A 14,122-nucleotide genomic window follows, 5' to 3' on the forward strand; every position below is an offset into this window, starting at 1 on the left:
TCTCCTGCCTCAGCCGCCTGAGTAGCTGGGACTACAGGTGCCTGCAACCATGCCCGGCTAATTTTTTGTATTTTTAGTAGGGACGGGGTTTCACCATGTTAGCCAGAATAGTCTTGATCTCCTGACCCTGTGATCCGCCCACCTTGACCTCCCAAAGTGCTGGGATTACAGGCGTGAGCCACCGCACCCAGCTTGGACACATTTCAAAGCAAGTTTAGACATTAGTACATATCCTCCTAAATACTTGGACATGTCATTATTACCAGAATTTAAATTTTATGATTCTTTGTTTTTTCTTTTGAGGTAAAATTTACATATGATAAAACACACAACTTTGATGAGTGAATTTCCATGAGTTCTGACAAATGTATCTCCCTGTTGCACCCAAATCTATATTACTCCGTAAAGTTCCTGCAGACCCCTCCCAGTATCCCTATCCCACCAAGAGTAAATCACTTCTTTCAGGGTTTTATATAAATGGAGCCATAGTCTATGTACTCTTTCGTGTCAGGCTCCTTTCACATAGCATAATGTTTTTGAGATCAAGCTGTTCTTGAGTTCATTGGTAGTTCTCTATTGCTGAGTTGTATTCCATTTTACCAGTTTGTTTATCCATTCTTCCACGTTTCAACTAGTATGAATGAGCTTCTATAAACATTCTTGTACAGATGTTTTTGAGGGCATAGGTCTTCATTTATAGTAGATCAACATCTAAAAGTAGGATTCTGATCATAGATAGGTGTACTTTTAATTTTTGAAGAAATTGCCAGATCTTTTCCAAAGTCATTGTTTATATTCCCACCAACAAAATGTGAGAGTTTTAGTTGTTCTACATCCTCACCCATATTTGGTGCAGTCTGATTTTTTAGGTTTAGCCATTTTGGTGAGTTTGTGGTGATGTTTAATCATAATTTAATATGCCTTTTCCTTGATGACTAATATGTTGAAATCATTTTCATATGCTTACTGGTCATTTATATAATTTTCTCGGTAAAGTGTTCATTGCAATTATTTTCGCATTTTTAAATTGGATTATTTGTATTTTTATTATTGAGATATAGAAGTTCTTTATGTGTATGAGCCCTATATAAAAATATTTGGATATAAATGTATAAACAAGTATTTTATGAGGTATATTTTGCAAGTATTTCTTTCCAATCTGTGCCTTACTAATTTATTCTCTTAGTTATGTCTTTTGATGAGCAGAAGTTTTAAATTTTGAGGTCTAATTTATCAGGGCTTTTTTTTTCCTTCATGGTTAATTATTTTCTGTATCCTGTCTAAAACAAGGTTATCTCTAAGTTATATATATATATATACACACACACATATGTAGTTTGAAAAGCTTTCTAGTATAGTTTTAGCTTTTATGTTTAGATTTATTATCCATATTAAATTAATTTTTATTTGTTGTGTGAGGTCAGTGTGGAGTTCTTTATTTTCTGTGTGGATATTTAATTCTTCCAGCTCTATTTGAAGACGTTCCTTTCCCCCACTGGAATTTCTTAATGTTATTCTTGAAGATCAAATGACCACATAAATGTGCATTTATTTCTGAGCTCTCTGCTCTGTTCCATTGGTTTTGTAGCTCTTTATGTATCAGTGTACCAGACTACACTGATTTCTGTAGCTTTATAGTCACTCTTCAAGTCAGATGGTATAAGCCTTCCATCTTTGTTCTTTTTTTGTTTTTTACAAAATTGGTTTGTATATCCTATTTCCTGTAAAATTTTGTATTTATTTCAGAATTATTTTGCTGGTTTCTAAGAAATTAGACAAACGGGATTATGATTGGGAATATATTTATTCTAGCGGTCAGTTTGGGAAGAATTGACTTCTCTCCAATATCAAGCCTTCCAATCCATGAACATGCACTATCTCTGCATTTATATAGGTCTTCTTTAAAACCTCTCAGTAATATTTTATATAAACATCTTAAATACCTACTATTATATGTATTTCTCAGAATTTTATTTTTAAAATTGAAGATAGAATTTAAAATTTTTATTTTTCAAAGTTTCCTGTTAATATGTGAAACTACAATTATAGTATTACCCTGATAGCAAAACCTGACAAATACATAAGAAGAAAGGAAACTGTAGACCACCATTCTTTATAACTACAGATAGAAAAACTCTCAGCAAGATACTAGCAAATTGAATACAGCAACATATAAAAAAGATTATACACCAGAACCACATATAATTTATTCCATTAATACAAGGTTACTTAAACATTGAAAATTAATCAATGTAAACTCCATATTAACAGAATAAAAGAAAAACATACTATCATCTCAGTAAACTTAGAAATAATATTTGACAAAATCCATTTCATGATAAATATGCTCAACAAACTAGGAATATAAGGAAACTTTTTTAACCAGCTAAAGAACATCTATGGAAAACCCACAACTAACATTAGGGTTATTAGTGAAAGACTGAAAGTTTTCCACCTAAGATTGGGAACAAGACAAGGATTTCTACTCTACCCACTTCTAGTCAATAATGTACTATTGACTATGAGCTAATAAGTGAGTTCTGTAAGGTTGCAACATATAAAATCAGTATAGAAAGACCAGTTATATTTGTATACACTAGCAGGAGAAATTTAAAATGAAATTAAGAAAATTATTTATAATAGCATCAATAAAAAATACTTAGGAATAAACTTAACAAAAGCAATGTAAGACATGCACACTGAACGCCGCAAAGCATCATTGAAAGAGGAATCATGATCCAAGTAATGGTGAAACACACTATGCTCATAGAAAACTTAAGTTTGCAAAATATCAGTACTCCCCAAATATATCTACAGATTCAGTGCCATCCCTATCAAAATCTTATCTGGCTTTTGTCTTTTTATTTTTCTTTTTTGTGGAAAATGGGGTCTTGCTATATTGCCCAGGCAGATCTTGAACTCCTAGGTTCAAGCTATCCTCCTGATTCTGCCTCCCTAAGAGATAGGATTATGGGTGTGAGCCACTGCTCCTGGTTTGGCTGGCTTTTTAAAAGAAATTTATAGGCCAGGCACAGTGACTCATACCTGTAATCCCAGCACTTTGGGCGGTCGAGGTGGGCAGATCATGAGGTCAAGAGATTGAGACCATCCTGGCCAACATGGTGAAACCCTGTCTCTACTAAAAGTACAAAAAATTAGCCAGGCGTGGTGGCATGTGCCTGTAGTCCCAGCTACTCGGGAGGCTGAGGCAGGAGAATTGCTTGTATCCTAGAGGCGGAGGTTGCAGTGAGCCAAGATCACGCCACTGTACTCCAACTGGTGACAGAGTGAAACTCTGTCTCAAAAAAAGAAAGAAAGAAATTTATGATTCTGAACTTCATATGGAAATATAAAGACCCAAAACAGCCAAAACAATCTTGAAAAAGAACAATGTTAGAGGACTCACAGCTCCCAATTTCAAAACTTATTACAAAGCTAGAGTAATCAAGAGTCTTCGGTACTGGCAGAAGGATAGACAGATGGAATGGAATAGAGAATCCAAGAATAAACCTATATATCTATGGCCAATTGATTTTCAAAAGGGTGCCAGAGCAATTCAATGGAAGAAAGAATAGTCTTTTCAACAAATGGTTCTGGGACAACTGGATTTCCACATGTATTAATAATACAAAATAATGAATTTGAATGTTTGTGTCACACCATATACAAAATTTAAAAATGATCCACGATTTAAATGTAAAAGCTAAAACTGTGAATTCTTATAAGGAAGCATAGGTATAAATCTTTATAACCTTGGATTAGGCAATAGTTTCTTGGGTGAAACACCGAAAGCATGTACAGCAAAAGAAAAATATAGATAAATCAGACTATCAAAATTTTAAACTTTTGTGCTTCAAAGGACACTTATCAAGAAAGTGAAAATAAAACTCAAAGTCGGAAGAAAATATTTGCAAATTTTATATTTGGTAACGAGTACACCAGATATATGAAGAAATTTTAAAATTCATTTAAAAAGACAAATAACCCAATTTAGAAATGGGGAAAAGATATGAACAGACATTTTTCCAAAGAAGATATTATAAGTGGCCAATAAGCACATGAAAAATTGCCCAACATTATTAGCCCTTAGGACATGTAAATCAAAACCACAATGTGGTACCACTTCATACCCACTTGGGTTACTGTTTTAGCTGTCGAATTACTATAGTCTCTCATTTTTAGACAGTAAATATAATAATATAGTATATAGTAATGTAATTGTCTAAAAATGACAGACAATAACAGTGTTGACAGGGCTGTGGTAAATTTGGAACCTTCATGCATTTTGATGGGATTGTAAAGTGCTGTAACCACTTTGATAAAATACCTTGACACTTTCTCAAAAAGTTAATCATAGAGTTATCTCACTCCTAGGTATTGACCTAAGAGAACTGAAAACATACATTCACACAAAAATTGTACATGAGTGTTCATAGCAATTTTATTCCTAATAACCAAAAGAAGAGACAACCCAAATAGCTATCAGCTGATGAATGGATGAACAAAATGTGATATAGGCATGCAGCAGAATATTATTCAACCTAAAATCAGAATGGAATACATTTACATGCTACAAAATGAATGAACCTTGAGAACATTAAGAAGCTAGACACACAGACTATATATTGTCTGATTCCATTTATATGAAAAGTCCAGAATAGGCAACTTCATGGGGACAGAAAGTTGAGTAGTGGTTATAAGGGACTGGGCTGGGGGGGAATGGGGAGTGACTGTTAATGGGTACAAGACTTCGTTTTGTGTGATGAAAGGTTCTGGAATTAAGAAGAATGGTCGCACAACCTTGCGAATGTACTAGGAAGCATTGAACTGTACACCTTAAAAGAGTGAACTGTACATTATATAAATTGTATCTCCAATAAAAAAATAAAGTTATACTCTATAATTTTCGTAAATCTACTTATTAGTTCTGATAGTTGTTTGGTAGGTTTAATGGGATTTTTTATATAAAATATACCATTCAGACAGTTTTGTTCCTTTCTAATTTTTGTAGTTGTTCTTTTTCTTTATTATAATGATTCAGACTTCCTGTTTGAGGAGTAAATCCTGAGTACGAGTGGTGAGAGTGGACATCTTTGTCTTGATCCTGATTTTATGAGGAATTTTTTATTATATTAACAATCAAGTATAATTTTCACTGTAGAATTTTCAGAGGTATATTTTATTGTATTAGGGAAGTTCTCTTTCATTTCTAGTTGATGAGTGTGTGTTTATTTGTTTTTAAATCCTTAGTGAATTTTTACTTTTTTCAAATTTTTTTCTTCTGTTTCCATTGAATTGTCGTATCGTTTTTCTCTTTTAATATTGGGATTGTCCACTGTGTCTTATACCTGATATCAAAGAAATAGACAATTTAAGTGGAGAATTACACAACAGATTATAAAGGCTAGGGCTATAAGTGGTTAGTATCACTTCTACCCACATTCCTTTAACTGGACTAGACCTAAATACAAGGGATCATGAGAATTATAATCTTCCTGGGTGCCTAGGAGAAACATGAAATGATTTGATGAAAACAGAGCAATTAGAGTGATGGTAATGAATAAAAATAAAGCCCTTTTATATATTATTATTTTAAAGTAACAGAAATCTGTCTTCAAAAGAAGACCCACATACTGAGGTTGAACAAATAAATGAATGGGTGGTGGGTGGTGCAAGCCAGGTTTCTCATTGCCAGGGCAATTGCAATAAGCTAGGAGAGGGGGCTGCAATAAACCCTATAATGCTGGATTAGAGTTGGACATATCAGCTAACTTCATGTTAGCTTAACTACTGTTTAGTTTGATAAATATACATATGGGCAGATACAGAAACAATTATAGATATGTGTGGATACCTGCGTTTGAATATGTATTTATACTTCTTGGCTCTTTCTGCTGAGGGGGCCTGGGAGCAGTGATATCTCAGTAGCATCAAGCACATGCAGTGCCCAGACCGTGGTTTCTAAATATTATTCTCCAATATTAGGAACTAGGGATCCTCAGAGAAATAACTGAGTCTGTGGCTGGGACAGTAAAATACAAGATCTTGGAGCACATGGTATGCCCTTAAAAAATAAATGCTCAAAAACAAAAAGGATGTAGGCATGTGAAAGGCATACAGGAACCAATTTAATAGAGCTCCCAGAGACCAAAGCTGGAACAATTTGAGCCACAATATAAATAACATGGTATTTGATTATAACCCAAAATATAAAATAAATATATCTGAGTTCATCCTAATATAAATCAATGATCAAACAAATAAATAGAGTCTTTCTTCTAAAAGAGTTTCAAATTATATATCCCCCTTCAGATAGTGAAGCTTACCCTCCCCCTTAAATGTGGGCTGGATTTATGACAGACTTCCAAAGAGGGGAAATAGTAACTTTGCAGTGAAAAAGCCTGGTAAACGTTATCTTAACCAGGTGATCAAGGTTAACATCACGATAGTAAGTCAGGTTGATGTCATTTGCCTGCCCCCGATGTGATGTGATGAGAAGTTTACCTTGCCTCAGTGATATTCTTCCCAGTAACCCTAATCAGCCAAAAGTGAGGCATGCTTTAAAAATACTTGGCTAATACACGTCAGGACTGTCAATGTCATGGGAAGCAAGAAAAAACTGAGAAACTGTCACAGACCAAAAAAGACTGAAGAGACATGATGACTCAATGCAATGTGATATCTAGACTGGAGTGGATCCTGGAACAGAGAAAGAACATTAGTAGAAAGTGGTAAAATCCAAGTAAAGTCTGGAGTTGAGTTACTAGTAATGCACCAATGTTGGCTTCTTAGTAACATGCTGGGCCGTGGTAATGTGAGATGTTAACATTGGGGGAAACTGGAGGAGGAGTATGTAGGAACTCTTTGTATTATCTTTGCAATTTTTCCTGCAAATTTAAGATTATTCCCGTATAAAAATAATTGTCAAAAACAGTAATAGTAAGAAGGCCCAAAAGGTGAAACAGATATTGGTGAAGCTCTTGTGGTATGAGTAGGGGTGCAGGGCCTGAGTCCTGAATGCTCAGCCTCTTCTCACTCCTCACTCCCTTCCAGGCTGCCTCCCTCCTTCCCCAGGTCCCCGGGGTCCTCTGTCACATATTCTGAAAAGTACTGCCCTGCAGAATTAAATGCAAACTCCTCAACATGTCTTCTGGGGCCCTTCATATTCTCACCCTTGTCTAGCTTTCATCTTCATCATCTGTTGACCTCTTGCCTCCTATATTTATTTCTGTATTTATTTCTTTCATATATTTTGAAGGCACTTTCTTTTCTTCAAGCAGATCCTGATCTTCTTGTTGATTTTGAACATACTATTTTTTTTCAGCTTGGAAGACCATTCTCAAGCTTATTCACCCTCAAAAACTCTTCAGAATTCATCTTAGAATTCAACTTAAGAGTGAGCCTTCTCTTGAAAGGCTCTAAGGGAAAGGGACACCTTTTTGAAACATTTCTACAATAGCACATAGTTCTTTCTAGTTGTCTGTGTGTGTGTGCCTGTAGACCTCTTGCCTACAAATAGTCCACAAGCTCCTTAAGGAGATGTCATTCGTCTCCCTTTGCCAAATGTCAAGCACAGTACCTGCACATAGTAGGTATTCAGTAACTGTCAAATAAATGAATGAATGGATGAATAAGAGTAGCAATTTTATTGAAATTAGATTATTTTCTTTTTTGTAGCCCTTTAATTTATTTGAATCTAGTTGTCATGAAAATACAAATTCAATGTTTTAATAAGCAAATTGATCCCAGTTTGCTGGTTTAAAAGAAAAACATTGGCTTTTTAGGAGTAAGTACTAGCCTCAATTCAGCCAGCATGTATACAACATATTGAGAGTGGTTGGGTATTTTTTTCCTTTAAATAACAAAAATTTCACATGGTACGTACTTTGCGGTAAATGAAATAGGTACTGTAGTGTTGCTTTTTCAGTCTGCTGGTGTTTGAAGTAGTTGTCAGTAAAGCTAGCTGCATACATTTATCTTCATTAGCCATTCCAAGGTGATGCTTTTTGATGCAGGTGGCCCAGCTCTTCCCAGGCACTTTAATTTGCCAATTATTGTACCCACTATCTGTAGAACAGATAGTGATTAGTTTCACATTTTGCTCACTGGGCAGCTTAATGTTCTTGTCACCTTACATTGAGTTTTAAATGTGCAAAGCGCAAAGAATGTGAAACATGTTTCTCAGACTTGGGGGCGGTAGTGGCTGTCATGCCTAGTAACTTGAATTACTCCTGGATACAGAAATTAAAGGGCCTGGTTCATTAACAAAGAATGAAATAATCTGACAAAAGTGCATCAAAAAAGGCAACATGAGTGTGTGTGTATAAAGGTTAGATGCATCTTTTCATTTTCTTTCACAAAAGCATCATTTGCTAGCGAAGCATCATTTGCTAGCATGTGGGATCTGAGTGCTAGTTTGCTGGCTTAGATTACTATCGTTTAAAGAAAGAGAGAGAGAATGGCAGGATCTTATTTAGAAAAGAGCATTCTACCTTAATAATTTTCTTCTTTGAGTATTCTAAGGCAACATAGGTCACCCAAAACAGAGAATGAGAGACACCAATTTTAACGTAACAACTATTCACTACCTTACATTTTGGACAATTTTGCTCTAGCTATGACTCATTAATGAAATTTTTTTTAACTGCCAGAGAAAGTTGAGAAGTTCCCATTGGAAAAATCCAAAACCACACTTAGCAGTTTCGTCTGAGGTTCATTTGTTTAATTTCCTAGGAATGAGGTTGACTCATTTATGGGGACTTAACCTAGTGCCGCTATTAGCAAAAAAGATTATTTAACATTTTAAGAAAACATGGGAAAATGCCAGACACATGGCATCCCAAACATAAACTTTATTTGCTTCCCTCTTGAAGAATTTGTTTGCATATGATGTTGTTCACACCAGCAATAACAGAAAATGTATTTAATAACTACTCAGAATTAATATGCTGTAGTATGCATGGCTGCCTAATTTAATTTATCTCTGATTAAGCCTATTATGTTTGAGATCACTTTACAGAAGAGATTTTTTTTTGCCAGCTGTAAGCTTATTTGAATTGTAATATAAGTTAATAATGTGTGAAATAACCAGTGGTGCCTACTTCTAAATGTTAATTTTGCCAACTGACTTCCTGAGTTGCATACCCAGACCATTAATGGGCATTTAGTTAATATCTTACATGAAGACCAGCTATTGGAATAAATATGAGAATTAACTATTTTAGTAGGCAAAGACAAATGGCACAGAAATTCTTTAATTCTGAAATCCAGAGGAAAGGCTCTTGCCTTATAAAAGTAATTGAAAATCAATGACTGATATCACATAACATCACATATAAAGTAACATGTACTTTTTACATGACTTGTGTTCTAAATTTATTTCTTCAACCCTAAGTCGTCTCACTGGATCAGATGGAGTGGGACCCCCGGGGTCCTCACTGTGTGATCAGGGCTCTTGGGTGGGCCCAGCACCAGAGGGAAGGGGCTTGGGCTATTGCTGTTCATTGGCTTGTTCTCCACATTACAGACCAAGCTTTGTATGTTTATCCAGAACCAATTGTTTCATCCGTCAGTCTAATCCTCTTTTTCAATGTCTTAAGTGATTAGCACCAAAAAAAAGTGATTGGGCTAATCACATTCCCTTGCTCAGCAGTTGGCCTCATACAACGTTCTGTGCATCCTTAGATACAGTTTGCATGGCTCAGAATGCGAACTGTATTATTTGTATACATACTTAACTTTGGTAAACTGATTCCTCCCTACCCATTCTCAAACTGCTTTTGTCCCTTTTTGTAGTTCTTTTTTTGGCTCTCTAATTAACATTCCACCCAGTCTTCAAAGCCCCTTAAAAATCATACCTGCTCTATGAAGATTTCCTAACCATCCCAGGCCGTGACCACGTCCTCATTGGTTGGCGGTGGGGTCATTTGCTTTGATCACGTAGTCAACTTTTGTATATTCTACTTATAGACTCTATGAGGACAGAGACCTTGCAATTTAAATCGTTATACCCCACGGTGCCTAATACAGTTTCTTGTAAGAAAAATATATATATATCAATAGATGCTGGTGATTGATGTTCAGAATACAAACATGACAAGGGAGACGCTTATAGATCTTGAATCCTAGGTGAATAAATAAATGTAGTTGAATACGTAAAGTCAGTTTGCAGGTTTTCATTTGTTTTAAAGTTGAAGTAGAAACTTGCATGTAATAATTAACAAGTCAGAGATCACAAAGTAGATTTCTCCTTGCTTTAAACAGCTCTTGCTAGGCCTATAGTTTGAATCTCAGCATGTGTGTAAAGTAGTGTTTCGTAACCCTGACTTACATGAGAATTGGCTGGGGAACTTCAAACATGTATGCCCATGACAAGGACTCACCTTCAAATAAGTTAAATCAGGGAGCACTTTTTAAAAAGCTAACCAGATAATTTTAGTAAGAAACCAGAATTGAGAACCACCAGTGTAAAGGAAACTTAAAGGTCATTAAATTCATATATCCATCTGGTGTTTGATTGTTATATACAGCTGTTTAGCAATGAAAGAAGAGTGTTTCTAACAAGATGAAAATTGCAGCTCTCTGGTGCAGGTTTCCGTGCCATATCTGATCCTTCTCTGAAGCTAACATCCAAGGTGACCTACTATCTTGGTTTGTAGAGAGTTATCCCTTTTTTTTTTTTTTTGAGACGGAGTCACGCTGTTGCACAGGCTGGAGTGCAGTGGCATGATCTCCACTCACTGCAAGCTCCACCTCCGGAGTTCACGCCAGTCTCCTGCCTCAGCCTCCTGAGTAGCTGGGACTACAGGCGTGTGCCACCACGCCCGGCTAATTTTTCGTATTTTTAGTAGAGACAGTGTTTCACCATGTTAGCCAGGATGGTCTCGATCTCCTGACCTCGTGATCCACCCGCCTCTGCCTCCTAAAGTGCCGAATAACAGGCATGAGCCACCGTGCCAGGCCGCTATCCCATTTTTTAATACAGAAAGATCCACGTAGTAGGAAACTCCTTATTACTGGGCAAACCAGGACAGTTGGTCATCCTATTACCAACACACTTATTACTTGGATACCACAGAGGTGGTTTTGGATAAATTTCCCCTTGAGAGGAAGTGGGGTTTCTGATAGAATTTTTAATGAAAAAAATAGAAACAGAACACTTTAAAACCTTAGCAGCCTTGAGGGGAAAGAGACATATCAAGAGAAAAAGGGAAAACATTGCAATAGGTTCTCATAGAATTTCTGCAGTTAAGATGAAGGAGGTGGATTATGGCATGTAATTAATTAAAGAACATCAACATATTCATTCACTTTTATCTCTGTTATGTAGGTAAATTAAGGATAATTTTGTAACATAAGAAGGCATGGAGCAAAAATCCCCAACTTGTAAATGTAATTAACTAAACAATAAGCCCCTTGAGGATAGCTTTTTCTTGTTGTTGTTTTTGGGTGTTTTTTATTTTTTGTTTCTTTGAGACGGAGTCTCGCTCTGTCGCCCAGGCTGTAGTGCAGTGGCGCGATCTCCGCTCACTGCAAGCTCCGCCTTCCGGGTTCAAGAGATTCTCCTGCCTCAGCCTCCTGAGTAGCTGGAACCACAGGCGCACACCACCACGCCCAGCTAATTTTTTTGTAGTCTTAGTGGAGATGGGGTTTCACCGTGTTGGTCAGGCTGGCCTCAGACTCCTGACTTCGTGATCCGCCCGTCTGGGCCTCCCAAAGTGCTGGGATTATAGGTGGGAGCTACCGCACCCAGCTGAGGATAGTTATTTTTACAAAGAGAAACCAAAGTGTTATTGACAGCTACATGGAAAATTACTGACAGAACTAACCTATGGCTCCAAGATCATTTTCTGGTAGGATCTTTGGCCCTTTTCCTACTACATATCCTTTTAGTCCCAGTGACATTTAGCATAGTACCCTCCTTTCAGATAAAAATAAGTGTTAGATTGATGGAAAAATGAAAGTGTTTTGCTAACAAAAGTACTTTTAGCAGTTTGTTGTATAACTATAGCATTAAAATTTTTTTCATCATGAATGTCGATTTGAGTTTCATGCTGATATCATGGTAGAGTCCTGCAACCTAAGGATTAACTTATCTCAGTTATTTTCTGTTTTGATTGATCACTGGGTAGCCAGTCTGACCACTACATAGTTGATTCATGTTACTTATTGATTGCCAAAATTGCCAGAGGTACCCCGGTCTTTTAACTGTCTTTATAATCAAATCAAATCCACTACTCAGCAATTCAGTTGATGGTTTGGTGTTCATCTGTCTAAAATGTTGATGGTACCACATAGGGACAAGATATTAAGCTATACTTAAAAACTAGCTCATTTCATTGAAATCATAATAGATTTTTCTCCCATTCTAAAATTTGTGTGCTGCTATAGGAGAAAGTATCGATCAATAAAAATTATAACATATTCTGTTTTCCTTTTCTTCCTTAAAACATTTAGCTGAAGTTGTAAAAACTCAGAGAAACATATGTTAGAGTGGGAAGTTGAGATAATCTCATCCAGTCTTTTCTAAAGTATGTCAATAAATATTACCTGAAACAAAAGAAAAAAGGGGGAGAGTCTGTAGTCAAGTAAGTTTGTATAATGGAAGGTAAAACAAAATGGGACCGATGCCTTGAATATACTCATATGTGTTTCAGAGCTTTAAGAATGGGGGAGGGGGAGGCATGAGATGATCGAGGTATGTTTCAAAACCATCTAACCACAAAACTCTTTGTCATGAACACTTGGAGGGACTTCATCTAGTCTCCTAATTTTGTAGTTAAACAAATAGAATTCCAAAGGGGTCAAGAAACTGATTGATTTTGGGACAAATACTTTCTTTTATTGTTTTTGTCCAGTCCTCCCTTTCCCCTACTTATATAAAAGTAGGTATCAATATATTGATTTTCTTAATATAATCAATATATCAATATAATCAATATAATGATTTTCTTAATTTTCTGTAAGAGCTCTGCACACCCCTTTTCAGTGGCTAATTGATGCGTTGCTTCCAGGTGACCAGCTTACCAGTGATGTGATGCCTAAAAATGGAAATGAAAAACTAGTCACTTGGAAAAGATGTACTTTTAAAGGGCTTAAGGTTTCAGTAGCATCTCATATTCTGATTTGAATAGCTTTTTTTAAATTGGGTAGCTACAATATGCCAGGTTCTTTATATGCATTGTATGATTTAATTCTCATAAAATCCTGCAAAATAGAGAATATGTCAATTTTCCTATTGGGGAGTTTATTTAGTAAATGGAAGGCGGGGGATTTAAAATAAAGTCAGTCTGACTGTAAAGTTGAGCATCTTGTTAAGCTCAAAGATATGATGATGGCTACATTGGAAGTGATGTTGTTGACAACATATTTAACTTTTTTGAAAAAGTTGTTGGTCCACAATTCAGTATGACAGAGGATACAGGACTACATAATTTGAGGTAGACAAATTTATAAGAAATATAATCAGGAAAATAAACATACATTCAAGTCAAAGGATTACCTGCAAGCAGACATAAATTTCTTTGGGAGATGAGGGGAGGAATACACACATATATACCTTGGTACATACATATATGCATACATTCTTGAGCCAAAAAATAGATATATTCAGAGCGATAAGGGTCAGTATATAGTTAAAAGTTGATCTGGACATGTAATTGTGAGAATTTATTATATGATAGGTTTTGTTGCAGGCTGTACTGCTTTTCGTATGCACTTGTGTACATTTTGTTGAATGATAAGATGTAGTTTGACCATTAACATGCAATGACATAAATTCCTTAACTGCCTTCCAAGTCAGTGATCATTGTCTGGAATTATCTTAAAGTCAGATAATTTTCTGAAATTTCTCCTCTTACTTAGTGAACGTACATAGCTTTTCTTAGTATAGGTATTTAGTTGGGCCAGTGTTCCTGCTGTTCTATTTTAAAATGTTTTATGTCTGTTTCCTTTTTCTCCTTCCCCCCTCCCTCCCTTTCTCCTTTCTTTCTTCCCTCCTCCTTATATTCTTCCTTCCTTCTTTTGATAAATTGATGTGCGTCTACCTCAAATTGATTATTTGTCCAAACTTCTGCAGCCAAGATAACAAAATGTTGTTATCTGGATAAAGATAAAATTTATG

General features: G+C 35.9%; 1 protein-coding gene and 1 long non-coding RNA gene across 4 annotated transcripts in view; one reads left to right on the forward strand and one right to left on the reverse strand.

Annotated features, from left to right (window-relative positions):
* ENOX1 (ecto-NOX disulfide-thiol exchanger 1) overlaps window positions 1-14,122 on the forward strand; it is a 574,354-nt gene that overhangs the window by 315,242 nt on the left and 244,990 nt on the right. The gene's annotated exons all lie outside the window — the stretch shown is intronic.
* The window catches only part of LOC105535509, an 11,115-nt gene continuing 8,968 nt past the window's right edge, over window positions 11,976-14,122 (reverse strand). The window contains exons 3-4 of the long non-coding RNA XR_001005443.1: window positions 13,027-13,040; window positions 11,976-12,549 (exon numbers count right to left, since the gene is read on the reverse strand). This is a non-coding gene — a long non-coding RNA (uncharacterized LOC105535509). The remainder of the gene's footprint in view (window positions 12,550-13,026; window positions 13,041-14,122) is intronic.

The sequence above is a fragment of the Mandrillus leucophaeus genome, unplaced genomic scaffold (assembly GCF_000951045.1).
Source record: "Mandrillus leucophaeus isolate KB7577 unplaced genomic scaffold, Mleu.le_1.0 Scaffold147, whole genome shotgun sequence".
Lineage (NCBI taxonomy): Eukaryota > Metazoa > Chordata > Mammalia > Primates > Cercopithecidae > Mandrillus > Mandrillus leucophaeus.